Raw genomic sequence first — 27,411 nt, 5'->3', positions numbered from 1 at the left:
AATTGGTCTCGCTAAGCAGGGGAATTAGCTCAAATGGTAGAGCGCTCGCTTAGCATGCGAGAAGTAGCGGGATCGATGCCCGCATTCTCCACTCACTTTTTTACCTTGGGGAATTGTCCCGAAACAAAAATGGTGTCAGTTTTCAGCAAATCCAGAACCCACGTCAATCCTCAGCTTCGATGAATAGAGGTCAAGGAGCAGTAAATCTTTTGGTGTGCTGCAGTAAGCAAAAGTTTTTGATTTTAGTGTTTAGCAAAGATGGAAAGATGAAGTGAGACATGGAAAAAAGCTTCACAGGTCCTGATATCTTTTCTGTGGTTTGAACTCAGGATTTACAAAGTTAATAAAACTAATATATTCCCTGCTGTGTGAAAAGCGCACGAACGGTGGAGACTGCCAGGCAGCAATGCCAATTAGGTTAGTTTGCAAGCTATCTAAAGTCATAAAGTGATGGACAGTTGGCAAAAAACAATCCAGTCAGCTCGGAGTTGTCCAGACAATCTTCTGATTTGTCATTAGACACGATATCCACTGCTCCACGGTGTGCAGAGAAAGTAGCAGCTCACACTGCCACAGCGCTGCGGTCTGAGCAGGAAATGAGTCAGTCTCGGTCATGCACACGTGACTCCACGAGTCCGGGAGTGTCAAAAGGCGCACAGTGAATATTTACCAAAGAGAGCAATCCTGGCTGCTTCACTTCGTACAGCGGAGGACTGCAATACAATTATCAGATAAAAGTCATCCTTAGGTTTTTGGTTGGAACTAGCGAACCTGCTTTTGGAGTAAGCAGAAATTAGCTCAAGGCGGTTTTCTTTACTTTACAGCCAGCCTACAGCTTAACATGTTGGCGCTGAGGCACAGGAGACCTCCTTTCCTTTCTGAAACCTGAAAGCTTTTTGTGTCTGCCCGAAAACGGCTGTTTTGCTCGAGCATTTGCCTCTGCTCACCAGCAGGGAGTGCCTTTGAGTAACAACACGTCAAACCGCACTCACTTTCAGGCAAATCAGCCTTCGATCGGTCAGTCAGACAGACAGACAGACAGAGCTCTCGCTGTTTCCTCAAGCTCGGGCTGCTGTTCTTTTCCGATGACCTCGTCTTCCTTCCGCAGGCTCGGGCTCTTCTCGGCATCATTCACGATTACTGTGCCTTCCCGTTCTGCGGTTGCTCACTTGCGAATACTCGATACCGCGGATTGGAACAAAGGATTGAAAAAATTCAGGGAGGTGGCAATTCGTGGCGCTGTTTGGAGGCGAGTGTTAAGCGACTACTGTGAAGGGCAAGTGGACTTGCTAAGTAGGGGAATTAGCTCAAATGGTAGAGCGCTCGCTTTGCATGCGAGAAGTAGCGGGATCGATGCCCGCATTTTCCACTCACTTTTTTACCTTGGGGAATTGTCCCGAAACAAAAATGGTGTCAGTTTTCAGCAAATCCAGAACCACGTCAATCCTCAGCTTCGATAAATCGAGATCAATGAGCAGCAAATCTTTAGGTGTGCTGCAGTCAGCAAAAGTTTTTGATTTTGGTGTTTAGCAAAGATGGAAAGATGAAGTGAGACATGGAAAAAAGCTTCACAAGTCCTGATATCTTTTCTGTGGATTGAACTCAGGATTTACAAAGTTAACAAAACTAATGCACTCCCTGCTGTGTGAAAAGCGCACGAACGGTGGAGACTGCCAGGCAGCATTACCAATAAGGTAAGTTTACAAGCTGTCTATCGTCATAAAGTAATGGACAGTTGGCAAAAACAATCCAGTCAGGTAGGAGTTGTCCAGACAATCTTCTGATTTGTCATTAGACACGACATCCACTGCTGCACGGTGTGCAGAGAAAGTAGCAGCTCACACTGCCACAGCGCTGCGGTCTGAGCAGGAAATGAGTCAGTCTCGGTCATGCACACGTGACTCCACGAGTCCGGGAGTGTCAAAAGGCGCACAGTGAATATTTACCAAAGAGAGCAATCCTGGCTGCTTCCCTTCGTACAGCGGAGGACTGCAATACAATTATCAGATAAAAGTCATCCTTAGGTTTTTGGTTGGAACTAGCGAACGTGCTTTTGGAGTAAGCAGAAATTAGCTCAAGGCCGTTTTCTTTACTTTACAGACAGCCTACAGCTTAACATGTTGGCGCTGAGGCACAGGAGACCTCCTTTCCTTTCTGAAACCTGAAAGCTTTTTGTGTCTGCCCGAAAACGGCTGTTTTGCTCTAGCATTTGCCTCTGCTCACCAGCAGGGAGTGCCTTTGAGTAACAACACGTCAAACCGCACTCACGTTCAGGCAAATCAGCCTTCGATCGGTCAGTCAGACAGACAGACAGACAGAGCTCTCGCTGTTTCCTCAAGCTCGGGCTGCTGTTCTTTTCCGATGACCTCGTCTGCGTTCCGCAGGCTCGGGCTCTTCTCGGCATCATTCACGATTACTGTGCCTTCCCGTTCTGCGGTTGCTCACTTGCGAATACTCGATACCGCGGATTGGAACAAAGGATTGAAAAAATTCAGGGAGGTGGCAATTCGTGGCGCTGTTTGGAGGCGAGTGTGAAGCGACTATTGTGAAGGGCAATTGGTCTCGCTAAGCAGGGGAATTAGCTCAAATGGTAGAGCGCTCGCTTAGCATGCGAGAAGTAGCGGGATCGATGCCCGCATTCTCCACTCACTTTTTTACCTTGGGGAATTGTCCCGAAACAAAAATGGTGTCAGTTTTCAGCAAATCCAGAACCCACGTCAATCCTCAGCTTCGATGAATTGAGGTCAAGGAGCAGTAAATCTTTTGGTGTGCTGCAGTAAGCAAAAGTTTTTGATTTTAGTGTTTAGCAAAGATGGAAAGATGAAGTGAGACATGGAAAAAAGCTTCACAGGTCCTGATATCTTTTCTGTGGATTGAACTCAGGATTTACAAAGTTAATAAAACTAATATATTCCCTGCTGTGTGAAAAGCGCACGAACGGTGGAGACTGCCAGGCAGCAATGCCAATTAGGTTAGTTTGCAAGCTATCTAAACTCATAAAGTGATGGACAGTTGGCAAAAAACAATCCAGTCAGCTCGGAGTTGTCCAGACAATCTTCTGATTTGTCATTAGACACGATATCCACTGCTCCACGGTGTGCAGAGAAAGTAGCAGCTCACACTGCCACAGCGCTGCGGTCTGAGCAGGAAATGAGTCAGTCTCGGTCATGCACACGTGACTCCACGAGTCCGGGAGTGTCAAAAGGCGCACAGTGAATATTTACCAAAGAGAGCAATCCTGGCTGCTTCACTTCGTACAGCGGAGGACTGCAATACAATTATCAGATAAAAGTCATCCTTAGGTTTTTGGTTGGAACTATCGAACGTGCTTTTGGAGTAAGCAGAAATTAGCTCAAGGCGGTTTTCTTTACTTTACAGCCAGCCTACATCTTAACATGTTGGCGCTGAGGCACAGGAGACCTCCTTTCCTTTCTGAAACCTGAAAGCTTTTTGTGTCTGCCCGAAAACGGCTGTTTTGCTCGAGCATTTGCCTCTGCTCACCAGCAGGGAGTGCCTTTGAGTAACAACACGTCAAACCGCACTCACTTTCAGGCAAATCAGCCTTCGATCGGTCAGTCAGACAGACAGACAGACAGACAGAGCTCTCGCTGTTTCCTCAAGCTCGGGCTGCTGTTCTTTTCCGATGACCTCGTCTGCGTTCCGCAGGCTCGGGCTCTTCTCGGCATCATTCACGATTACTGTGCTTTCCCGTTCTGCGGTTGCTCACTTGCGAATACTCGATACCGCGGATTCGAACAAAGTATTGAAAAAATTCAGGGAGGTGGCAATTCGTGGCGCTGTTTGGAGGCGAGTGTAAAGCGACTATTGTGAAGGGCAAGTGGACTCGCTAAGTAGGGGAATTAGCTCAAATGGTAGAGCGCTCGCTTTGCATGCGAGAAGTAGCGAGATCGATGCCCGCATTTTCCACTCACTTTTTTACCTTGGGGAATTGTCCCGAAACAAAAATGGTGTCAGTTTTCAGCAAATCCAGAAACCACGTCAATCCTCAGCTTCGATGAATTGAGGTCAAGGAGCAGTAAATCTTTTGGTGTGCTGCAGTAAGCAAAAGTTTTTGATTTTAGTGTTTAGCAAAGATGGAAAGATGAAGTGAGACATGGAAAAAAGCTTCACAGGCCCTGATATCTTTTCTGTGGATTGAACTCAGGATTTACAAAGTTAATAAAACTAATATACTCCCTGCTGTGTGAAAAGCGCACGAACGGTGGAGACTGCCAGGCAGCACTGCCAATTAGGTTAGTTTGCAAGCTATCTAAAGTCATAAAGTGATGGACAGTTGGCAAAAAACAATCCAGTCAGCTAGGAGTTGTCCAGACAATCTTCTGATTTGTCATTCGACACGATATCCACTGCTCCACGGTGTGCAGAGAAAGTAGCAGCTCACACTGCCACAGCGCTGCGGTCTGAGCAGGAAATGAGTCAGTCTCGGTCATGCACACGTGACTCCACGAGTCCGGGAGTGTCAAAAGGCGCACAGTGAATATTTACCAAAGAGAGCAATCCTGGCTGCTTCTTTCGTACAGCGGAGGACTGCAATACAATTATCAGATAAAAGTCATCCTTAGGTTTTTGGTTGGAACTAGCGAACCTGCTTTTGGAGTAAGCAGAAATTAGCTCAAGGCCGTTTTCTTTACTTTACAGCCAGCCTACAGCTTAACATGTTGGCGCTGAGGCACAGGAGACCTCCTTTCCTTTCTTCAACTTGAAAGCTTTTTGTGTCTGCCCGAAAACGGCTGTTTTGCTCTAGCATTTGCCTCTGCTCACCAGCAGGGAGTGCCTTTGAGTAACAACACGTCTAACCGCACTCACTTTCAGGCAAATCAGCCTTCCATCAGTCAGACAGACCGACAGACAGACAGAGCTCTCGCTGTTTCCTCAAGCTCGGGCTGCTGTTCTTTTCCGATGACCTCGTCTGCGTTCCGCAGGCTCGGGCTCTTCTCGGCATCATTCACGATTACTGTGCCTTCCCGTTCTGCGGTTGCTCACTTGCGAATACTCGATACCGCGGATTGGAACAAAGTATTGAAAAAATTCAGGGAGGTGGCAATTCGTGGCGCTGTTTGGAGGCGAGTGTGAAGCGACTATTGTGAAGGGCAATGGGTCTCCCTGAGCAGGGGAATTAGCTCAAATGGTAGAGCGCTCGCTTAGCATGCGAGAAGTAGCGGGATCGATGCCCGCATTCTCCACTCACTTTTTTACCTTGGGGAATTGTCCCGAAACAAAAATGGTGTCAGTTTTCAGCAAATCCAGAACCCACGTCAATCCTCAGCTTCGATGAATAGAGGTCAAGGAGCAGTAAATCTTTTGGTGTGCTGCAGTAAGCAAAAGTTTTTGATTTTAGTGTTTAGCAAAGATGGAAAGATGAAGTGAGACATGGAAAAAAGCTTCACAGGTCCTGATATCTTTTCTGTGGATTGAACTCAGGATTTACAAAGTTAATAAAACTAATATATTCCCTGCTGTGTGAAAAGCGCACGAACGGTGGAGACTGCCAGGCAGCAATGCCAATTAGGTTAGTTTGCAAGCTATCTAAAGTCATAAAGTGATGGACAGTTGGCAAAAAACAATCCAGTCAGCTCGGAGTTGTCCAGACAATCTTCTGATTTGTCATTAGACACGATATCCACTGCTCCACGGTGTGCAGAGAAAGTAGCAGCTCACACTGCCACAGCGCTGCGGTCTGAGCAGGAAATGAGTCAGTCTCGGTCATGCACACGTGACTCCACGAGTCCGGGAGTGTCAAAAGGCGCACAGTGAATATTTACCAAAGAGAGCAATCCTGGCTGCTTCACTTCGTACAGCGGAGGACTGCAATACAATTATCAGATAAAAGTCATCCTTAGGTTTTTGGTTGGAACTAGCGAACCTGCTTTTGGAGTAAGCAGAAATTAGCTCAAGGCGGTTTTCTTTACTTTACAGCCAGCCTACAGCTTAACATGTTGGCGCTGAGGCACAGGAGACCTCCTTTCCTTTCTGAAACCTGAAAGCTTTTTGTGTCTGCCCGAAAACGGCTGTTTTGCTCGAGCATTTGCCTCTGCTCACCAGCAGGGAGTGCCTTTGAGTAACAACACGTCAAACCGCACTCACTTTCAGGCAAATCAGCCTTCGATCGGTCAGTCAGACAGACAGACAGACAGAGCTCTCGCTGTTTCCTCAAGCTCGGGCTGCTGTTCTTTTCCGATGACCTCGTCTTCCTTCCGCAGGCTCGGGCTCTTCTCGGCATCATTCACGATTACTGTGCCTTCCCGTTCTGCGGTTGCTCACTTGCGAATACTCGATACCGCGGATTGGAACAAAGGATTGAAAAAATTCAGGGAGGTGGCAATTCGTGGCGCTGTTTGGAGGCGAGTGTTAAGCGACTACTGTGAAGGGCAAGTGTTTTTGCTAAGTAGGGGAATTAGCTCAAATGGTAGAGCGCTCGCTTTGCATGCGAGAAGTAGCGGGATCGATGCCCGCATTTTCCACTCACTTTTTTACCTTGGGGAATTGTCCCGAAACAAAAATGGTGTCAGTTTTCAGCAAATCCAGAACCCACGTCAATCCTCAGCTTCGATAAATCGAGATCAATGAGCAGCAAATCTTTAGGTGTGCTGCAGTCAGCAAAAGTTTTTGATTTTGGTGTTTAGCAAAGATGGAAAGATGAAGTGAGACATGGAAAAAAGCTTCACAAGTCCTGATATCTTTTCTGTGGATTGAACTCAGGATTTACAAAGTTAACAAAACTAATGCACTCCCTGCTGTGTGAAAAGCGCACGAACGGTGGAGACTGCCAGGCAGCATTACCAATAAGGTAAGTTTGCAAGCTATCTATAGTCATAAAGTAATGGACAGTTGGCAAAAACAATCCAGTCAGGTAGGAGTTGTCCAGACAATCTTCTGATTTGTCATTAGACACGACATCCACTGCTGCACGGTGTGCAGAGAAAGTAGCAGCTCACACTGCCACAGCGCTGCGGTCTGAGCAGGAAATGAGTCAGTCTCGGTCATGCACACGTGACTCCACGAGTCCGGGAGTGTCAAAAGGCGCACAGTGAATATTTACCAAAGAGAGCAATCCTGGCTGCTTCCCTTCGTACAGCGGAGGACTGCAATACAATTATCAGATAAAAGTCATCCTTAGGTTTTTGGTTGGAACTAGCGAACGTGCTTTTGGAGTAAGCAGAAATTAGCTCAAGGCCGTTTTCTTTACTTTACAGACAGCCTACAGCTTAACATGTTGGCGCTGAGGCACAGGAGACCTCCTTTCCTTTCTGAAACCTGAAAGCTTTTTGTGTCTGCCCGAAAACGGCTGTTTTGCTCTAGCATTTGCCTCTGCTCACCAGCAGGGAGTGCCTTTGAGTAACAACACGTCAAACCGCACTCACTTTCAGGCAAATCAGCCTTCGATCGGTCAGTCAGACAGACAGACAGAGCTCTCGCTGTTTCCTCAAGCTCGGGCTGCTGTTCTTTTCCGATGACCTCGTCTGCCTTCCGCAGGTTCGGGCTCTTCTCGGCATCATTCACGATTACTGTGCCTTCCCGTTCTGCGGTTGCTCACTTGCGAATACTCGATACCGCGGATTCGAACAAAGTATTGAAAAAATTCAGGGAGGTGGCAATTCGTGGCGCTGTTTGGAGGCGAGTATAAAGCGACTATTGTGAAGGGCAAGTGGACTCGCTAAGTAGGGGAATTAGCTCAAATGGTAGAGCGCTCGCTTTGCATGCGAGAAGTAGCGGGATCGATGCCCGCATTTTCCACTCACTTTTTTACCTTGGGGAATTGTCCCGAAACAAAAATGGTGTCAGTTTTCAGCAAATCCAGAACCCACGTCAATCCTCAGCTTCGATGAATTGAGGTCAAGGAGCAGTAAATCTTTTGGTGTGCTGCAGTAAGCAAAAGTTTTTGATTTTAGTGTTTAGCAAAGATGGAAAGATGAAGTGAGACATGGAAAAAAGCTTCACAGGCCCTGATATCTTTTCTGTGGATTGAACTCAGGATTTACAAAGTTAATAAAACTAATATACTCCCTGCTGTGTGAAAAGCGCACGAACGGTGGAGACTGCCAGGCAGCACTGCCAATTAGGTTAGTTTGCAAGCTATCTAAAGTCATAAAGTGATGGACAGTTGGCAAAAAACAATCCAGTCAGCTCGGAGTTGTCCAGACAATCTTCTGATTTGTCATTCGACACGATATCCACTGCTGCACGGTGTGCAGAGAAAGTAGCAGCTCACACTGCCACAGCGCTGCGGTCTGAGCAGGAAATTAGTCAGTCTCGGTCATGCACACGTGACTCCACGAGTCCGGGAGTGTCAAAAGGCGCACAGTGAATATTTAACAAAGAGAGCAATCCTGGCTGCTTCTTTCGTACAGCGGAGGACTGCAATACAATTATCAGATAAAAGTCATCCTTAGGTTTTTGGTTGGAACTAGCGAACCTGCTTTTGGAGTAAGCAGAAATTAGCTCAAGGCCGTTTTCTTTACTTTACAGCCAGCCTACAGCTTAACATGTTGGCGCTGAGGCACAGGAGACCTCCTTTCCTTTCTTAAACTTGAAAGCTTTTTGTGTCTGCCCGAAAACGGCTGTTTTGCTCTAGCATTTGCCTCTGCTCACCAGCAGGGAGTGCCTTTGAGTAACAACACGTCAAACCGCACGCACTTTCAAGCAAATCAGCCTTCCATCAGTCAGACAGACCGACAGACAGACAGAGCTCTCGCTGTTTCCTCAAGCTCGGGCTGCTGTTCTTTTCCAATGACCTCGTCTGCGTTCCGCAGGCTCGGGCTCTTCTCGGCATCATTCACGATTACTGTGCCTTCCCGTTCTGCGGTTGCTCACTTGCGAATACTCGATACCGCGGATTGGAACAAAGGGTTGAAAAAATTCAGGGAGGTGGCAATTCGTGGCGCTGTTTGGAGGCGAGTGTGAAGCGACTATTGTGAAGGGCAATTGGTCTCGCTAAGCAGGGGAATTAGCTCAAATGGTAGAGCGCTCGCTTAGCATGCGAGAAGTAGCGGGAACGATGCCCGCATTCTCCACTCACTTTTTTACCTTGGGGAATTGTCCCGAAACAAAAATGGTGTCAGTTTTCAGCAAATCCAGAACCCACGTCAATCCTCAGCTTCGATGAATTGAGGTCAAGGAGCAGTAAATCTTTTGGTGTGCTGCAGTAAGCAAAAGTTTTTGATTTTAGTGTTTAGCAAAGATGGAAAGATGAAGTGAGACATGGAAAAAAGCTTCACAGGTCCTGATATCTTTTCTGTGGATTGAACTCAGGATTTACAAAGTTAATAAAACTAATATATTCCCTGCTGTGTGAAAAGCGCACGAACGGTGGAGACTGCCAGGCAGCAATGCCAATTAGGTTAGTTTGCAAGCTATCTAAAGTCATAAAGTGATGGACAGTTGGCAAAAAACAATCCAGTCAGCTCGGAGTTGTCCAGACAATCTTCTGATTTGTCATTAGACACGATATCCACTGCTCCACGGTGTGCAGAGAAAGTAGCAGCTCACACTGCCACAGCGCTGCGGTCTGAGCAGGAAATGAGTCAGTCTCGGTCATGCACACGTGACTCCACGAGTCCGGGAGTGTCAAAAGGCGCACAGTGAATATTTACCAAAGAGAGCAATCCTGGCTGCTTCACTTCGTACAGCGGAGGACTGCAATACAATTATCAGATAAAAGTCATCCTTAGGTTTTTGGTTGGAACTAGCGAACCTGCTTTTGGAGTAAGCAGAAATTAGCTCAAGGCCGTTTTCTTTACTTTACAGCCAGCCTACAGCTTAACATGTTGGCGCTGAGGCACAGGAGACCTCCTTTCCTTTCTGAAACCTGAAAGCTTTTTGTGTCTGCCCGAAAACGGCTGTTTTGCTCGAGCATTTGCCTCTGCTCACCAGCAGGGAGTGCCTTTGAGTAACAACACGTCAAACCGCACTCACTTTCAGGCAAATCAGCCTTCGATCGGTCAGTCAGACAGACAGACAGACAGAGCTCTCGCTGTTTCCTCAAGCTCGGGCTGCTGTTCTTTTCCGATGACCTCGTCTTCCTTCCGCAGGCTCGGGCTCTTCTCGGCATCATTCACGATTACTGTGCCTTCCCGTTCTGCGGTTGCTCACTTGCGAATACTCGATACCGCGGATTGGAACAAAGGATTGAAAAAATTCAGGGAGGTGGCAATTCGTGGCGCTGTTTGGAGGCGAGTGTTAAGCGACTACTGTGAAGGGCAAGTGGACTTGCTAAGTAGGGGAATTAGCTCAAATGGTAGAGCGCTCGCTTTGCATGTGAGAAGTAGCGGGATCGATGCCCGCATTTTCCACTCACTTTTTTACCTTGGGGAATTGTCCCGAAACAAAAATGGTGTCAGTTTTCAGCAAATCCAGAACCCACGTCAATCCTCAGCTTCGATAAATCGAGATCAATGAGCAGCAAATCTTTAGGTGTGCTGCAGTCAGCAAAAGTTTTTGATTTTGGTGTTTAGCAAAGATGGAAAGATGAAGTGAGACATGGAAAAAAGCTTCACAAGTCCTGATATCTTTTCTGTGGATTGAACTCAGGATTTACAAAGTTAACAAAACGAATGCACTCCCTGCTGTGTGAAAAGCGCACGAACGGTGGAGACTGCCAGGCAGCATTACCAATAAGGTAAGTTTGCAAGCTATCTATAGTCATAAAGTAATGGACAGTTGGCAAAAACAATCCAGTCAGGTAGGAGTTGTCCAGACAATCTTCTGATTTGTCATTAGACACGACATCCACTGCTGCACGGTGTGCAGAGAAAGTAGCAGCTCACACTGCCACAGCGCTGCGGTCTGAGCAGGAAATGAGTCAGTCTCGGTCATGCACACGTGACTCCACGAGTCCGGGAGTGTCAAAAGGCGCACAGTGAATATTTACCAAAGAGAGCAATCCTGGCTGCTTCACTTCGTACAGCGGAGGACTGCAATACAATTATCAGATAAAAGTCATCCTTAGGTTTTTGGTTGGAACTAGCGAACCTGCTTTTGGAGTAAGCAGAAATTAGCTCAAGGCGGTTTTCTTTACTTTACAGCCAGCCTACAGCTTAACATGTTGGCGCTGAGGCACAGGAGACCTCCTTTCCTTTCTGAAACCTGAAAGCTTTTTGTGTCTGCCCGAAAACGGCTGTTTTGCTCGAGCATTTGCCTCTGCTCACCAGCAGGGAGTGCCTTTGAGTAACAACACGTCAAACCGCACTCACTTTCAGGCAAATCAGCCTTCGATCGGTCAGTCAGACAGACAGACAGACAGAGCTCTCGCTGTTTCCTCAAGCTCGGGCTGCTGTTCTTTTCCGATGACCTCGTCTTCCTTCCGCAGGCTCGGGCTCTTCTCGGCATCATTCACGATTACTGTGCCTTCCCGTTCTGCGGTTGCTCACTTGCGAATACTCGATACCGCGGATTGGAACAAAGGATTGAAAAAATTCAGGGAGGTGGCAATTCGTGGCGCTGTTTGGAGGCGAGTGTTAAGCGACTACTGTGAAGGGCAAGTGGACTTGCTAAGTAGGGGAATTAGCTCAAATGGTAGAGCGCTCGCTTTGCATGTGAGAAGTAGCGGGATCGATGCCCGCATTTTCCACTCACTTTTTTACCTTGGGGAATTGTCCCGAAACAAAAATGGTGTCAGTTTTCAGCAAATCCAGAACCCACGTCAATCCTCAGCTTCGATAAATCGAGATCAATGAGCAGCAAATCTTTAGGTGTGCTGCAGTCAGCAAAAGTTTTTGATTTTGGTGTTTAGCAAAGATGGAAAGATGAAGTGAGACATGGAAAAAAGCTTCACAAGTCCTGATATCTTTTCTGTGGATTGAACTCAGGATTTACAAAGTTAACAAAACGAATGCACTCCCTGCTGTGTGAAAAGCGCACGAACGGTGGAGACTGCCAGGCAGCATTACCAATAAGGTAAGTTTGCAAGCTATCTATAGTCATAAAGTAATGGACAGTTGGCAAAAACAATCCAGTCAGGTAGGAGTTGTCCAGACAATCTTCTGATTTGTCATTAGACACGACATCCACTGCTGCACGGTGTGCAGAGAAAGTAGCAGCTCACACTGCCACAGCGCTGCGGTCTGAGCAGGAAATGAGTCAGTCTCGGTCATGCACACGTGACTCCACGAGTCCGGGAGTGTCAAAAGGCGCACAGTGAATATTTACCAAAGAGAGCAATCCTGGCTGCTTCCCTTCGTACAGCGGAGGACTGCAATACAATTATCAGATAAAAGTCATCCTTAGGTTTTTGGTTGGAACTAGCGAACGTGCTTTTGGAGTAAGCAGAAATTAGCTCAAGGCCGTTTTCTTTACTTTACAGACAGCCTACAGCTTAACATGTTGGCGCTGAGGCACAGGAGACCTCCTTTCCTTTCTGAAACCTGAAAGCTTTTTGTGTCTGCCCGAAAACGGCTGTTTTGCTCTAGCATTTGCCTCTGCTCACCAGCAGGGAGTGCCTTTGAGTAACAACACGTCAAACCGCACTCACTTTCAGGCAAATCAGCCTTCGATCGGTCAGTCAGACAGACAGACAGAGCTCTCGCTGTTTCCTCAAGCTCGGGCTGCTGTTCTTTTCCGATGACCTCGTCTGCCTTCCGCAGGTTCGGGCTCTTCTCGGCATCATTCACGATTACTGTGCCTTCCCGTTCTGCGGTTGCTCACTTGCGAATACTCGATACCGCGGATTCGAACAAAGTATTGAAAAAATTCAGGGAGGTGGCAATTCGTGGCGCTGTTTGGAGGCGAGTATAAAGCGACTATTGTGAAGGGCAAGTGGACTCGCTAAGTAGGGGAATTAGCTCAAATGGTAGAGCGCTCGCTTTGCATGCGAGAAGTAGCGGGATCGATGCCCGCATTTTCCACTCACTTTTTTACCTTGGGGAATTGTCCCGAAACAAAAATGGTGTCAGTTTTCAGCAAATCCAGAACCCACGTCAATCCTCAGCTTCGATGAATTGAGGTCAAGGAGCAGTAAATCTTTTGGTGTGCTGCAGTAAGCAAAAGTTTTTGATTTTAGTGTTTAGCAAAGATGGAAAGATGAAGTGAGACATGGAAAAAAGCTTCACAGGCCCTGATATCTTTTCTGTGGATTGAACTCAGGATTTACAAAGTTAATAAAACTAATATACTCCCTGCTGTGTGAAAAGCGCACGAACGGTGGAGACTGCCAGGCAGCACTGCCAATTAGGTTAGTTTGCAAGCTATCTAAAGTCATAAAGTGATGGACAGTTGGCAAAAAACAATCCAGTCAGCTCGGAGTTGTCCAGACAATCTTCTGATTTGTCATTCGACACGATATCCACTGCTGCACGGTGTGCAGAGAAAGTAGCAGCTCACACTGCCACAGCGCTGCGGTCTGAGCAGGAAATGAGTCAGTCTCGGTCATGCACACGTGACTCCACGAGTCCGGGAGTGTCAAAAGGCGCACAGTCAATATTTACCAAAGAGAGCAATCCTGGCTGCTTCTTTCGTACAGCGGAGGACTGCAATACAATTATCAGATAAAAGTCATCCTTAGGTTTTTGGTTGGAACTAGCGAACCTGCTTTTGGAGTAAGCAGAAATTAGCTCAAGGCCGTTTTCTTTACTTTACAGCCAGCCGACAGCTTAACATGTTGGCGCTGAGGCACAGGAGACCTCCTTTCCTTTCTTAAACTTGAAAGCTTTTTGTGTCTGCCCGAAAACGGCTGTTTTGCTCTAGCATTTGCCTCTGCTCACCAGCAGGGAGTGCCTTTGAGTAACAACACGTCAAACCGCACGCACTTTCAAGCAAATCAGCCTTCCATCAGTCAGACAGACCGACAGACAGACAGAGCTCTCGCTGTTTCCTCAAGCTCGGGCTGCTGTTCTTTTCCGATGACCTCGTCTGCGTTCCGCAGGCTCGGGCTCTTCTCGGCATCATTCACGATTACTGTGCCTTCCCGTTCTGCGGTTGCTCACTTGCGAATACTCGATACCGCGGATTGGAACAAAGGGTTGAAAAAATTCAGGGAGGTGGCAATTCGTGGCGCTGTTTGGAGGCGAGTGTGAAGCGACTATTGTGAAGGGCAATTGGTCTCGCTAAGCAGGGGAATTAGCTCAAATGGTAGAGCGCTCGCTTAGCATGCGAGAAGTAGCGGGAACGATGCCCGCATTCTCCACTCACTTTTTTACCTTGGGGAATTGTCCCGAAACAAAAATGGTGTCAGTTTTCAGCAAATCCAGAACCCACGTCAATCCTCAGCTTCGATGAATTGAGGTCAAGGAGCAGTAAATCTTTTGGTGTGCTGCAGTAAGCAAAAGTTTTTGATTTTAGTGTTTAGCAAAGATGGAAAGATGAAGTGAGACATGGAAAAAAGCTTCACAGGTCCTGATATCTTTTCTGTGGATTGAACTCAGGATTTACAAAGTTAATAAAACTAATATATTCCCTGCTGTGTGAAAAGCGCACGAACGGTGGAGACTGCCAGGCAGCAATGCCAATTAGGTTAGTTTGCAAGCTATCTAAAGTCATAAAGTGATGGACAGTTGGCAAAAAACAATCCAGTCAGCTCGGAGTTGTCCAGACAATCTTCTGATTTGTCATTAGACACGATATCCACTGCTCCACGGTGTGCAGAGAAAGTAGCAGCTCACACTGCCACAGCGCTGCGGTCTGAGCAGGAAATGAGTCAGTCTCGGTCATGCACACGTGACTCCACGAGTCCGGGAGTGTCAAAAGGCGCACAGTGAATATTTACCAAAGAGAGCAATCCTGGCTGCTTCACTTCGTACAGCGGAGGACTGCAATACAATTATCAGATAAAAGTCATCCTTAGGTTTTTGGTTGGAACGAGCGAACCTGCTTTTGGAGTAAGCAGAAATTAGCTCAAGGCCGTTTTCTTTACTTTACAGCCAGCCTACAGCTTAACATGTTGGCGCTGAGGCACAGGAGACCTCCTTTCCTTTCTGAAACCTGAAAGCTTTTTGTGTCTGCCCGAAAACGGCTGTTTTGCTCTAGCATTTGCCTCTGCTCACCAGCAGGGAGTGCCTTTGAGTAACAACACGTCAAACCGCACTCACTTTCAGGCAAATCAGCCTTCGATCGGTCAGTCAGACAGACAGACAGACAGAGCTCTCGCTGTTTCCTCAAGCTCGGGCTGCTGTTCTTTTCCGATGACCTCGTCTTCCTTCCGCAGGCTCGGGCTCTTCTCGGCATCATTCACGATTACTGTGCCTTCCCGTTCTGCGGTTGCTCACTTGCGAATACTCGATACCGCGGATTGGAACAAAGGATTGAAAAAATTCAGGGAGGTGGCAATTCGTGGCGCTGTTTGGAGGCGAGTGTTAAGCGACTACTGTGAAGGGCAAGTGGACTTGCTAAGTAGGGGAATTAGCTCAAATGGTAGAGCGCTCGCTTTGCATGTGAGAAGTAGCGGGATCGATGCCCGCATTTTCCACTCACTTTTTTACCTTGGGGAATTGTCCCGAAACAAAAATGGTGTCAGTTTTCAGCAAATCCAGAACCCACGTCAATCCTCAGCTTCGATAAATCGAGATCAATGAGCAGCAAATCTTTAGGTGTGCTGCAGTCAGCAAAAGTTTTTGATTTTGGTGTTTAGCAAAGATGGAAAGATGAAGTGAGACATGGAAAAAAGCTTCACAAGTCCTGATATCTTTTCTGTGGATTGAACTCAGGATTTACAAAGTTAACAAAACTAATGCACTCCCTGCTGTGTGAAAAGCGCACGAACGGTGGAGACTGCCAGGCAGCATTACCAATAAGGTAAGTTTGCAAGCTATCTATAGTCATAAAGTAATGGACAGTTGGCAAAAACAATCCAGTCAGGTAGGAGTTGTCCAGACAATCTTCTGATTTGTCATTAGACACGACATCCACTGCTGCACGGTGTGCAGAGAAAGTAGCAGCTCACACTGCCACAGCGCTGCGGTCTGAGCAGGAAATGAGTCAGTCTCGGTCATGCACACGTGACTCCACGAGTCCGGGAGTGTCAAAAGGCGCACAGTGAATATTTACCAAAGAGAGCAATCCTGGCTGCTTCCCTTCGTACAGCGGAGGACTGCAATACAATTATCAGATAAAAGTCATCCTTAGGTTTTTGGTTGGAACTAGCGAACGTGCTTTTGGAGTAAGCAGAAATTAGCTCAAGGCCGTTTTCTTTACTTTACAGACAGCCTACAGCTTAACATGTTGGCGCTGAGGCACAGGAGACCTCCTTTCCTTTCTGAAACCTGAAAGCTTTTTGTGTCTGCCCGAAAACGGCTGTTTTGCTCTAGCATTTGCCTCTGCTCACCAGCAGGGAGTGCCTTTGAGTAACAACACGTCAAACCGCACTCACTTTCAGGCAAATCAGCCTTCGATCGGTCAGTCAGACAGACAGACAGACAGAGCTCTCGCTGTTTCCTCAAGCTCGGGCTGCTGTTCTTTTCCGATGACCTCGTCTGCGTTCCGCAGGCTCGGGCTCTTCTCGGCATCATTCACGATTACTGTGCCTTCCCGTTCTGCGGTTGCTCACTTGCGAATACTCGATACCGCGGATTCGAACAAAGTATTGAAAAAATTCAGGGAGGTGGCAATTCGTGGCGCTGTTTGGAGGCGAGTGTAAAGCGACTACTGTGAAGGGCAAGTGGACTCGCTAAGTAGGGGAATTAGCTCAAATGGTAGAGCGCTCGCTTTGCATGCGAGAAGTAGCGGGATCGATGCCCGCATTTTCCACTCACTTTTTTACCTTGGGGATTTGTCCCGAAACAAAAATGGTGTCAGTTTTCAGCAAATCCAGAACCCACGTCAATCCTCAGCTTCGATGAATTGAGGTCAAGGAGCAGTAAATCTTTTGGTGTGCTGCAGTAAGCAAAAGTTTTTGATTTTAGTGTTTAGCAAAGATGGAAAGATGAAGTGAGACATGGAAAAAAGCTTCACAGGCCCTGATATCTTTTCTGTGGATTGAACTCAGGATTTACAAAGTTAATAAAACTAATATACTCCCTGCTGTGTGAAAAGCGCACGAACGGTGGAGACTGCCAGGCAGCACTGCCAATTAGGTTAGTTTGCAAGCTATCTAAAGTCATAAAGTGATGGACAGTTGGCAAAAAACAATCCAGTCAGCTCGGAGTTGTCCAGACAATCTTCTGATTTGTCATTCGACACGATATCCACTGCTGCACGGTGTGCAGAGAAAGTAGCAGCTCACACTGCCACAGCGCTGCAGTCTGAGCAGGAAATGAGTCAGTCTCGGTCATGCACACGTGACTCCACGAGTCCGGGAGTGTCAAAAGGCGCACAGTGAATATTTACCAAAGAGAGCAATCCTGGCTGCTTCTTTCGTACAGCGGAGGACTGCAATACAATTATCAGATAAAAGTCATCCTTAGGTTTTTGGTTGGAACTAGCGAACCTGCTTTTGGAGTAAGCAGAAATTAGCTCAAGGCCGTTTTCTTTACTTTACAGCCAGCCTACAGCTTAACATGTTGGCGCTGAGGCACAGGAGACCTCCTTTCCTTTCTTAAACTTGAAAGCTTTTTGTGTCTGCCCGAAAACGGCTGTTTTGCTCTAGCATTTGCCTCTGCTCACCAGCAGGGAGTGCCTTTGAGTAACAACACGTCAAACCGCACGCACTTTCAAGCAAATCAGCCTTCCATCAGTCAGACAGACCGACAGACAGACAGAGCTCTCGCTGTTTCCTCAAGCTCGGGCTGCTGTTCTTTTCCGATGACCTCGTCTGCGTTCCGCAGGCTCGGGCTCTTCTCGGCATCATTCACGATTACTGTGCCTTCCCGTTCTGCGGTTGCTCACTTGCGAATACTCGATACCGCGGATTGGAACAAAGGGTTGAAAAAATTCAGGGAGGTGGCAATTCGTGGCGCTGTTTGGAGGCGAGTGTGAAGCGACTATTGTGAAGGGCAATTGGTCTCGCTAAGCAGGGGAATTAGCTCAAATGGTAGAGCGCTCGCTTAGCATGCGAGAAGTAGCGGGAACGATACCCGCATTCTCCACTCACTTTTTTACCTTGGGGAATTGTCCCGAAACAAAAATGGTGTCAGTTTTCAGCAAATCCAGAACCCACGTCAATCCTCAGCTTCGATGAATTGAGGTCAAGGAGCAGTAAATCTTTTGGTGTGCTGCAGTAAGCAAAAGTTTTTGATTTTAGTGTTTAGCAAAGATGGAAAGATGAAGTGAGACATGGAAAAAAGCTTCACAGGTCCTGATATCTTTTCTGTGGATTGAACTCAGGATTTACAAAGTTAATAAAACTAATATATTCCCTGCTGTGTGAAAAGCGCACGAACGGTGGAGACTGCCAGGCAGCAATGCCAATTAGGTTAGTTTGCAAGCTATCTAAAGTCATAAAGTGATGGACAGTTGGCAAAAAACAATCCAGTCAGCTCGGAGTTGTCCAGACAATCTTCTGATTTGTCATTAGACACGATATCCACTGCTCCACGGTGTGCAGAGAAAGTAGCAGCTCACACTGCCACAGCGCTGCGGTCTGAGCAGGAAATGAGTCAGTCTCGGTCATGCACACGTGACTCCACGAGTCCGGGAGTGTCAAAAGGCGCACAGTGAATATTTACCAAAGAGAGCAATCCTGGCTGCTTCACTTCGTACAGCGGAGGACTGCAATACAATTATCAGATAAAAGTCATCCTTAGGTTTTTGGTTGGAACTAGCGAACCTGCTTTTGGAGTAAGCAGAAATTAGCTCAAGGCCGTTTTCTTTACTTTACAGCCAGCCTACAGCTTAACATGTTGGCGCTGAGGCACAGGAGACCTCCTTTCCTTTCTGAAACCTGAAAGCTTTTTGTGTCTGCCCGAAAACGGCTGTTTTGCTCTAGCATTTGCCTCTGCTCACCAGCAGGGAGTGCCTTTGAGTAACAACACGTCAAACCGCACTCACTTTCAGGCAAATCAGCCTTCGATCGGTCAGTCAGACAGACAGACAGACAGAGCTCTCGCTGTTTCCTCAAGCTCGGGCTGCTGTTCTTTTCCGATGACCTCGTCTTCCTTCCGCAGGCTCGGGCTCTTCTCGGCATCATTCACGATTACTGTGCCTTCCCGTTCTGCGGTTGCTCACTTGCGAATACTCGATACCGCGGATTGGAACAAAGGGTTGAAAAAATTCAGGGAGGTGGCAATTCGTGGCGCTGTTTGGAGGCGAGTGTTAAGCGACTACTGTGAAGGGCAAGTGGACTTGCTAAGTAGGGGAATTAGCTCAAATGGTAGAGCGCTCGCTTTGCATGTGAGAAGTAGCGGGATCGTTGCCCGCATTTTCCACTCACTTTTTTACCTTGGGGAATTGTCCCGAAACAAAAATGGTGTCAGTTTTCAGCAAATCCAGAACCCACGTCAATCCTCAGCTTCGATAAATCGAGATCAATGAGCAGCAAATCTTTAGGTGTGCTGCAGTCAGCAAAAGTTTTTGATTTTGGTGTTTAGCAAAGATGGAAAGATGAAGTGAGACATGGAAAAAAGCTTCACAAGTCCTGATATCTTTTCTGTGGATTGAACTCAGGATTTACAAAGTTAACAAAACTAATGCACTCCCTGCTGTGTGAAAAGCGCACGAACGGTGGAGACTGCCAGGCAGCATTACCAATAAGGTAAGTTTGCAAGCTATCTATAGTCATAAAGTAATGGACAGTTGGCAAAAACAATCCAGTCAGGTAGGAGTTGTCCAGACAATCTTCTGATTTGTCATTAGACACGACATCCACTGCTGCACGGTGTGCAGAGAAAGTAGCAGCTCACACTGCCACAGCGCTGCGGTCTGAGCAGGAAATGAGTCAGTCTCGGTCATGCACACGTGACTCCACGAGTCCGGGAGTGTCAAAAGGCGCACAGTGAATATTTACCAAAGAGAGCAATCCTGGCTGCTTCCCTTCGTACAGCGGAGGACTGCAATACAATTATCAGATAAAAGTCATCCTTAGGTTTTTGGTTGGAACTAGCGAACGTGCTTTTGGAGTAAGCAGAAATTAGCTCAAGGCCGTTTTCTTTACTTTACAGACAGCCTACAGCTTAACATGTTGGCGCTGAGGCACAGGAGACCTCCTTTCCTTTCTGAAACCTGAAAGCTTTTTGTGTCTGCCCGAAAACGGCTGTTTTGCTCTAGCATTTGCCTCTGCTCACCAGCAGGGAGTGCCTTTGAGTAACAACACGTCAAACCGCACTCACTTTCAGGCAAATCAGCCTTCGATCGGTCAGTCAGACAGACAGACAGACAGAGCTCTCGCTGTTTCCTCAAGCTCGGGCTGCTGTTCTTTTCCGATGACCTCGTCTGCGTTCCGCAGGCTCGGGCTCTTCTCGGCATCATTCACGATTACTGTGCCTTCCCGTTCTGCGGTTGCTCACTTGCGAATACTCGATACCGCGGATTCGAACAAAGTATTGAAAAAATTCAGGGAGGTGGCAATTCGTGGCGCTGTTTGGAGGCGAGTGTAAAGCGACTACTGTGAAGGGCAAGTGGACTCGCTAAGTAGGGGAATTAGCTCAAATGGTAGAGCGCTCGCTTTGCATGCGAGAAGTAGCGGGATCGATTCCCGCATTTTCCACTCACTTTTTTACCTTGGGGATTTGTCCCGAAACAAAAATGGTGTCAGTTTTCAGCAAATCCAGAACCCACGTCAATCCTCAGCTTCGATAAATCGAGATCAATGAGCAGCAAATCTTTAGGTGTGCTGCAGTCAGCAAAAGTTTTTGATTTTGGTGTTTAGCAAAGATGGAAAGATGAAGTGAGACATGGAAAAAAGCTTCACAAGTCCTGATATCTTTTCTGTGGATTGAACTCAGGATTTACAAAGTTAATAAAACTAATATATTCCCTGCTGTGTGAAAAGCGCACGAACGGTGGAGACTGCCAGGCAGCAATGCCAATTAGGTTAGTTTGCAAGCTATCTAAAGTCATAAAGTGATGGACAGTTGGTAAAAACAATCCAGTCAGCTCGGAGTTGTCCAGACAATCTTCTGATTTGTCATTAGACACGATATCCACTGCTCCACGGTGTGCAGAGAAAGTAGCAGCTCACACTGCCACAGCGCTGCGGTCTGAGCAGGAAATGAGTCAGTCTCGGTCATGCACACGTGACTCCACGAGTCCGGGAGTGTCAAAAGGCGCACAGTGAATATTTACCAAAGAGAGTAATCCTGGCTGCTTCACTTCGTACAGCGGAGGACTGCAATACAATTATCAGATAAAAGTCATCCTTAGGTTTTTGGTTGGAACTAGCGAACCTGCTTTTGGAGTAAGCAGAAATTAGCTCAAGGCCGTTTTCTTTACTTTACAGCCAGCCTACAGCTTAACATGTTGGCGCTGAGGCACAGGAGACCTCCTTTCCTTTCTGAAACCTGAAAGCTTTTTGTGTCTGCCCGAAAACGGCTGTTTTGCTCTAGCATTTGCCTCTGCTCACCAGCAGGGAGTGCCTTTGAGTAACAACACGTCAAACCGCACTCACTTTCAGGCAAATCAGCCTTCGATCGGTCAGTCAGACAGACAGACAGACAGAGCTCTCGCTGTTTCCTCAAGCTCGGGCTGCTGTTCTTTTCCGATGACCTCGTCTTCCTTCCGCAGGCTCGGGCTCTTCTCGGCATCATTCACGATTACTGTGCCTTCCCGTTCTGCGGTTGCTCACTTGCGAATACTCGATACCGCGGATTGGAACAAAGGATTGAAAAAATTCAGGGAGGTGGCAATTCGTGGCGCTGTTTGGAGGCGAGTGTTAAGCGACTACTGTGAAGGGCAAGTGGACTTGCTAAGTAGGGGAATTAGCTCAAATGGTAGAGCGCTCGCTTTGCATGTGAGAAGTAGCGGGATCGATGCCCGCATTTTCCACTCACTTTTTTACCTTGGGGAATTGTCCCGAAACAAAAATGGTGTCAGTTTTCAGCAAATCCAGAACCCACGTCAATCCTCAGCTTCGATAAATCGAGATCAATGAGCAGCAAATCTTTAGGTGTGCTGCAGTCAGCAAAAGTTTTTGATTTTGGTGTTTAGCAAAGATGGAAAGATGAAGTGAGACATGGAAAAAAGCTTCACAAGTCCTGATATCTTTTCTGTGGATTGAACTCAGGATTTACAAAGTTAACAAAACTAATGCACTCCCTGCTGTGTGAAAAGCGCACGAACGGTGGAGACTGCCAGGCAGCATTACCAATAAGGTAAGTTTGCAAGCTATCTATAGTCATAAAGTAATGGACAGTTGGCAAAAACAATCCAGTCAGGTAGGAGTTGTCCAGACAATCTTCTGATTTGTCATTAGACACGACATCCACTGCTGCACGGTGTGCAGAGAAAGTAGCAGCTCACACTGCCACAGCGCTGCGGTCTGAGCAGGAAATGAGTCAGTCTCGGTCATGCACACGTGACTCCACGAGTCCGGGAGTGTCAAAAGGCGCACAGTGAATATTTACCAAAGAGAGCAATCCTGGCTGCTTCCCTTCGTACAGCGGAGGACTGCAATACAATTATCAGATAAAAGTCCTCCTTAGGTTTTTGGTTGGAACTAGCGAACGTGCTTTTGGAGTAAGCAGAAATTAGCTCAAGGCCGTTTTCTTTACTTTACAGACAGCCTACAGCTTAACATGTTGGCGCTGAGGCACAGGAGACCTCCTTTCCTTTCTGAAACCTGAAAGCTTTTTGTGTCTGCCCGAAAACGGCTGTTTTGCTCTAGCATTTGCCTCTGCTCACCAGCAGGGAGTGCCTTTGAGTAACAACACGTCAAACCGCACTCACTTTCAGGCAAATCAGCCTTCGATCGGTCAGTCAGACAGACAGACAGACAGAGCTCTCGCTGTTTCCTCAAGCTCGGGCTGCTGTTCTTTTCCGATGACCTCGTCTGCGTTCCGCAGGCTCGGGCTCTTCTCGGCATCATTCACGATTACTGTGCCTTCCCGTTCTGCGGTTGCTCACTTGCGAATACTCGATACCGCGGATTGGAACAAAGGGTTGAAAAAATTCAGGGAGGTGGCAATTCGTGGCGCTGTTTGGAGGCGAGTGTGAAGCGACTATTGTGAAGGGCAATTGGTCTCGCTAAGCAGGGGAATTAGCTCAAATGGTAGAGCGCTCGCTTAGCATGCGAGAAGTAGCGGGAACGATACCCGCATTCTCCACTCACTTTTTTACCTTGGGGAATTGTCCCGAAACAAAAATGGTGTCAGTTTTCAGCAAATCCAGAACCCACGTCAATCCTCAGCTTCGATGAATTGAGGTCAAGGAGCAGTAAATCTTTTGGTGTGCTGCAGTAAGCAAAAGTTTTTGATTTTAGTGTTTAGCAAAGATGGAAAGATGAAGTGAGACATGGAAAAAAGCTTCACAGGTCCTGATATCTTTTCTGTGGATTGAACTCAGGATTTACAAAGTTAATAAAACTAATATATTCCCTGCTGTGTGAAAAGCGCACGAACGGTGGAGACTGCCAGGCAGCAATGCCAATTAGGTTAGTTTGCAAGCTATCTAAAGTCATAAAGTGATGGACAGTTGGCAAAAAACAATCCAGTCAGCTCGGAGTTGTCCAGACAATCTTCTGATTTGTCATTAGACACGATATCCACTGCTCCACGGTGTGCAGAGAAAGTAGCAGCTCACACTGCCACAGCGCTGCGGTCTGAGCAGGAAATGAGTCAGTCTCGGTCATGCACACGTGACTCCACGAGTCCGGGAGTGTCAAAAGGCGCACAGTGAATATTTACCAAAGAGAGCAATCCTGGCTGCTTCACTTCGTACAGCGGAGGACTGCAATACAATTATCAGATAAAAGTCATCCTTAGGTTTTTGGTTGGAACTAGCGAACCTGCTTTTGGAGTAAGCAGAAATTAGCTCAAGGCCGTTTTCTTTACTTTACAGCCAGCCTACAGCTTAACATGTTGGCGCTGAGGCACAGGAGACCTCCTTTCCTTTCTGAAACCTGAAAGCTTTTTGTGTCTGCCCGAAAACGGCTGTTTTGCTCTAGCATTTGCCTCTGCTCACCAGCAGGGAGTGCCTTTGAGTAACAACACGTCAAACCGCACTCACTTTCAGGCAAATCAGCCTTCGATCGGTCAGTCAGACAGACAGACAGACAGAGCTCTCGCTGTTTCCTCAAGCTCGGGCTGCTGTTCTTTTCCGATGACCTCGTCTTCCTTCCGCAGGCTCGGGCTCTTCTCGGCATCATTCACGATTACTGTGCCTTCCCGTTCTGCGGTTGCTCACTTGCGAATACTCGATACCGCGGATTGGAACAAAGGGTTGAAAAAATTCAGGGAGGTGGCAATTCGTGGCGCTGTTTGGAGGCGAGTGTTAAGCGACTACTGTGAAGGGCAAGTGGACTTGCTAAGTAGGGGAATTAGCTCAAATGGTAGAGCGCTCGCTTTGCATGTGAGAAGTAGCGGGATCGTTGCCCGCATTTTCCACTCACTTTTTTACCTTGGGGAATTGTCCCGAAACAAAAATGGTGTCAGTTTTCAGCAAATCCAGAACCCACGTCAATCCTCAGCTTCGATAAATCGAGATCAATGAGCAGCAAATCTTTAGGTGTGCTGCAGTCAGCAAAAGTTTTTGATTTTGGTGTTTAGCAAAGATGGAAAGATGAAGTGAGACATGGAAAAAAGCTTCACAAGTCCTGATATCTTTTCTGTGGATTGAACTCAGGATTTACAAAGTTAACAAAACTAATGCACTCCCTGCTGTGTGAAAAGCGCACGAACGGTGGAGACTGCCAGGCAGCATTACCAATAAGGTAAGTTTGCAAGCTATCTATAGTCATAAAGTAATGGACAGTTGGCAAAAACAATCCAGTCAGGTAGGAGTTGTCCAGACAATCTTCTGATTTGTCATTAGACACGACATCCACTGCTGCACGGTGTGCAGAGAAAGTAGCAGCTCACACTGCCACAGCGCTGCGGTCTGAGCAGGAAATGAGTCAGTCTCGGTCATGCACACGTGACTCCACGAGTCCGGGAGTGTCAAAAGGCGCACAGTGAATATTTACCAAAGAGAGCAATCCTGGCTGCTTCCCTTCGTACAGCGGAGGACTGCAATACAATTATCAGATAAAAGTCATCCTTAGGTTTTTGGTTGGAACTAGCGAACGTGCTTTTGGAGTAAGCAGAAATTAGCTCAAGGCCGTTTTCTTTACTTTACAGACAGCCTACAGCTTAACATGTTGGCGCTGAGGCACAGGAGACCTCCTTTCCTTTCTGAAACCTGAAAGCTTTTTGTGTCTGCCCGAAAACGGCTGTTTTGCTCTAGCATTTGCCTCTGCTCACCAGCAGGGAGTGCCTTTGAGTAACAACACGTCAAACCGCACTCACTTTCAGGCAAATCAGCCTTCGATCGGTCAGTCAGACAGACAGACAGACAGAGCTCTCGCTGTTTCCTCAAGCTCGGGCTGCTGTTCTTTTCCGATGACCTCGTCTGCGTTCCGCAGGCTCGGGCTCTTCTCGGCATCATTCACGATTACTGTGCCTTCCCGTTCTGCGGTTGCTCACTTGCGAATACTCGATACCGCGGATTCGAACAAAGTATTGAAAAAATTCAGGGAGGTGGCAATTCGTGGCGCTGTTTGGAGGCGAGTGTAAAGCGACTACTGTGAAGGGCAAGTGGACTCGCTAAGTAGGGGAATTAGCTCAAATGGTAGAGCGCTCGCTTTGCATGCGAGAAGTAGCGGGATCGATTCCCGCATTTTCCACTCACTTTTTTACCTTGGGGATTTGTCCCGAAACAAAAATGGTGTCAGTTTTCAGCAAATCCAGAACCCACGTCAATCCTCAGCTTCGATAAATCGAGATCAATGAGCAGCAAATCTTTAGGTGTGCTGCAGTCAGCAAAAGTTTTTGATTTTGGTGTTTAGCAAAGATGGAAAGATGAAGTGAGACATGGAAAAAAGCTTCACAAGTCCTGATATCTTTTCTGTGGATTGAACTCAGGATTTACAAAGTTAATAAAACTAATATATTCCCTGCTGTGTGAAAAGCGCACGAACGGTGGAGACTGCCAGGCAGCAATGCCAATTAGGTTAGTTTGCAAGCTATCTAAAGTCATAAAGTGATGGACAGTTGGTAAAAACAATCCAGTCAGCTCGGAGTTGTCCAGACAATCTTCTGATTTGTCATTAGACACGATATCCACTGCTCCACGGTGTGCAGAGAAAGTAGCAGCTCACACTGCCACAGCGCTGCGGTCTGAGCAGGAAATGAGTCAGTCTCGGTCATGCACACGTGACTCCACGAGTCCGGGAGTGTCAAAAGGCGCACAGTGAATATTTACCAAAGAGAGTAATCCTGGCTGCTTCACTTCGTACAGCGGAGGACTGCAATACAATTATCAGATAAAAGTCATCCTTAGGTTTTTGGTTGGAACTAGCGAACCTGCTTTTGGAGTAAGCAGAAATTAGCTCAAGGCCGTTTTCTTTACTTTACAGCCAGCCTACAGCTTAACATGTTGGCGCTGAGGCACAGGAGACCTCCTTTCCTTTCTGAAACCTGAAAGCTTTTTGTGTCTGCCCGAAAACGGCTGTTTTGCTCTAGCATTTGCCTCTGCTCACCAGCAGGGAGTGCCTTTGAGTAACAACACGTCAAACCGCACTCACTTTCAGGCAAATCAGCCTTCGATCGGTCAGTCAGACAGACAGACAGACAGAGCTCTCGCTGTTTCCTCAAGCTCGGGCTGCTGTTCTTTTCCGATGACCTCGTCTTCCTTCCGCAGGCTCGGGCTCTTCTCGGCATCATTCACGATTACTGTGCCTTCCCGTTCTGCGGTTGCTCACTTGCGAATACTCGATACCGCGGATTGGAACAAAGGATTGAAAAAATTCAGGGAGGTGGCAATTCGTGGCGCTGTTTGGAGGCGAGTGTTAAGCGACTACTGTGAAGGGCAAGTGGACTTGCTAAGTAGGGGAATTAGCTCAAATGGTAGAGCGCTCGCTTTGCATGTGAGAAGTAGCGGGATCGATGCCCGCATTTTCCACTCACTTTTTTACCTTGGGGAATTGTCCCGAAACAAAAATGGTGTCAGTTTTCAGCAAATCCAGAACCCACGTCAATCCTCAGCTTCGATAAATCGAGATCAATGAGCAGCAAATCTTTAGGTGTGCTGCAGTCAGCAAAAGTTTTTGATTTTGGTGTTTAGCAAAGATGGAAAGATGAAGTGAGACATGGAAAAAAGCTTCACAAGTCCTGATATCTTTTCTGTGGATTGAACTCAGGATTTACAAAGTTAACAAAACTAATGCACTCCCTGCTGTGTGAAAAGCGCACGAACGGTGGAGACTGCCAGGCAGCATTACCAATAAGGTAAGTTTGCAAGCTATCTATAGTCATAAAGTAATGGACAGTTGGCAAAAACAATCCAGTCAGGTAGGAGTTGTCCAGACAATCTTCTGATTTGTCATTAGACACGACATCCACTGCTGCACGGTGTGCAGAGAAAGTAGCAGCTCACACTGCCACAGCGCTGCGGTCTGAGCAG

General features: G+C 47.2%; 2 non-coding genes across 2 annotated transcripts; both read left to right on the top strand.

Moving 5' to 3' along the window:
- The first annotated feature begins 20,451 nt into the window (after positions 1 to 20,451).
- trnaa-ugc (transfer RNA alanine (anticodon UGC)) lies at positions 20,452 to 20,524 on the top strand. Its single transcript has one exon. It is a non-coding gene; the product is annotated as a tRNA-Ala (tRNA).
- A 5,036-nt stretch (positions 20,525 to 25,560) lies between these two features.
- trnaa-ugc (transfer RNA alanine (anticodon UGC)) lies at positions 25,561 to 25,633 on the top strand. The gene has a single exon. It is a non-coding gene; the product is annotated as a tRNA-Ala (tRNA).
- The last annotated feature ends 1,778 nt before the right edge of the window (positions 25,634 to 27,411 follow it).

This window comes from Heptranchias perlo, unplaced genomic scaffold (assembly GCF_035084215.1).
Source record: "Heptranchias perlo isolate sHepPer1 unplaced genomic scaffold, sHepPer1.hap1 HAP1_SCAFFOLD_47, whole genome shotgun sequence".
Taxonomy (NCBI): Eukaryota; Metazoa; Chordata; class Chondrichthyes; order Hexanchiformes; family Hexanchidae; genus Heptranchias; species Heptranchias perlo.
This window is presented reverse-complemented; position numbering and strand designations above follow the sequence as displayed.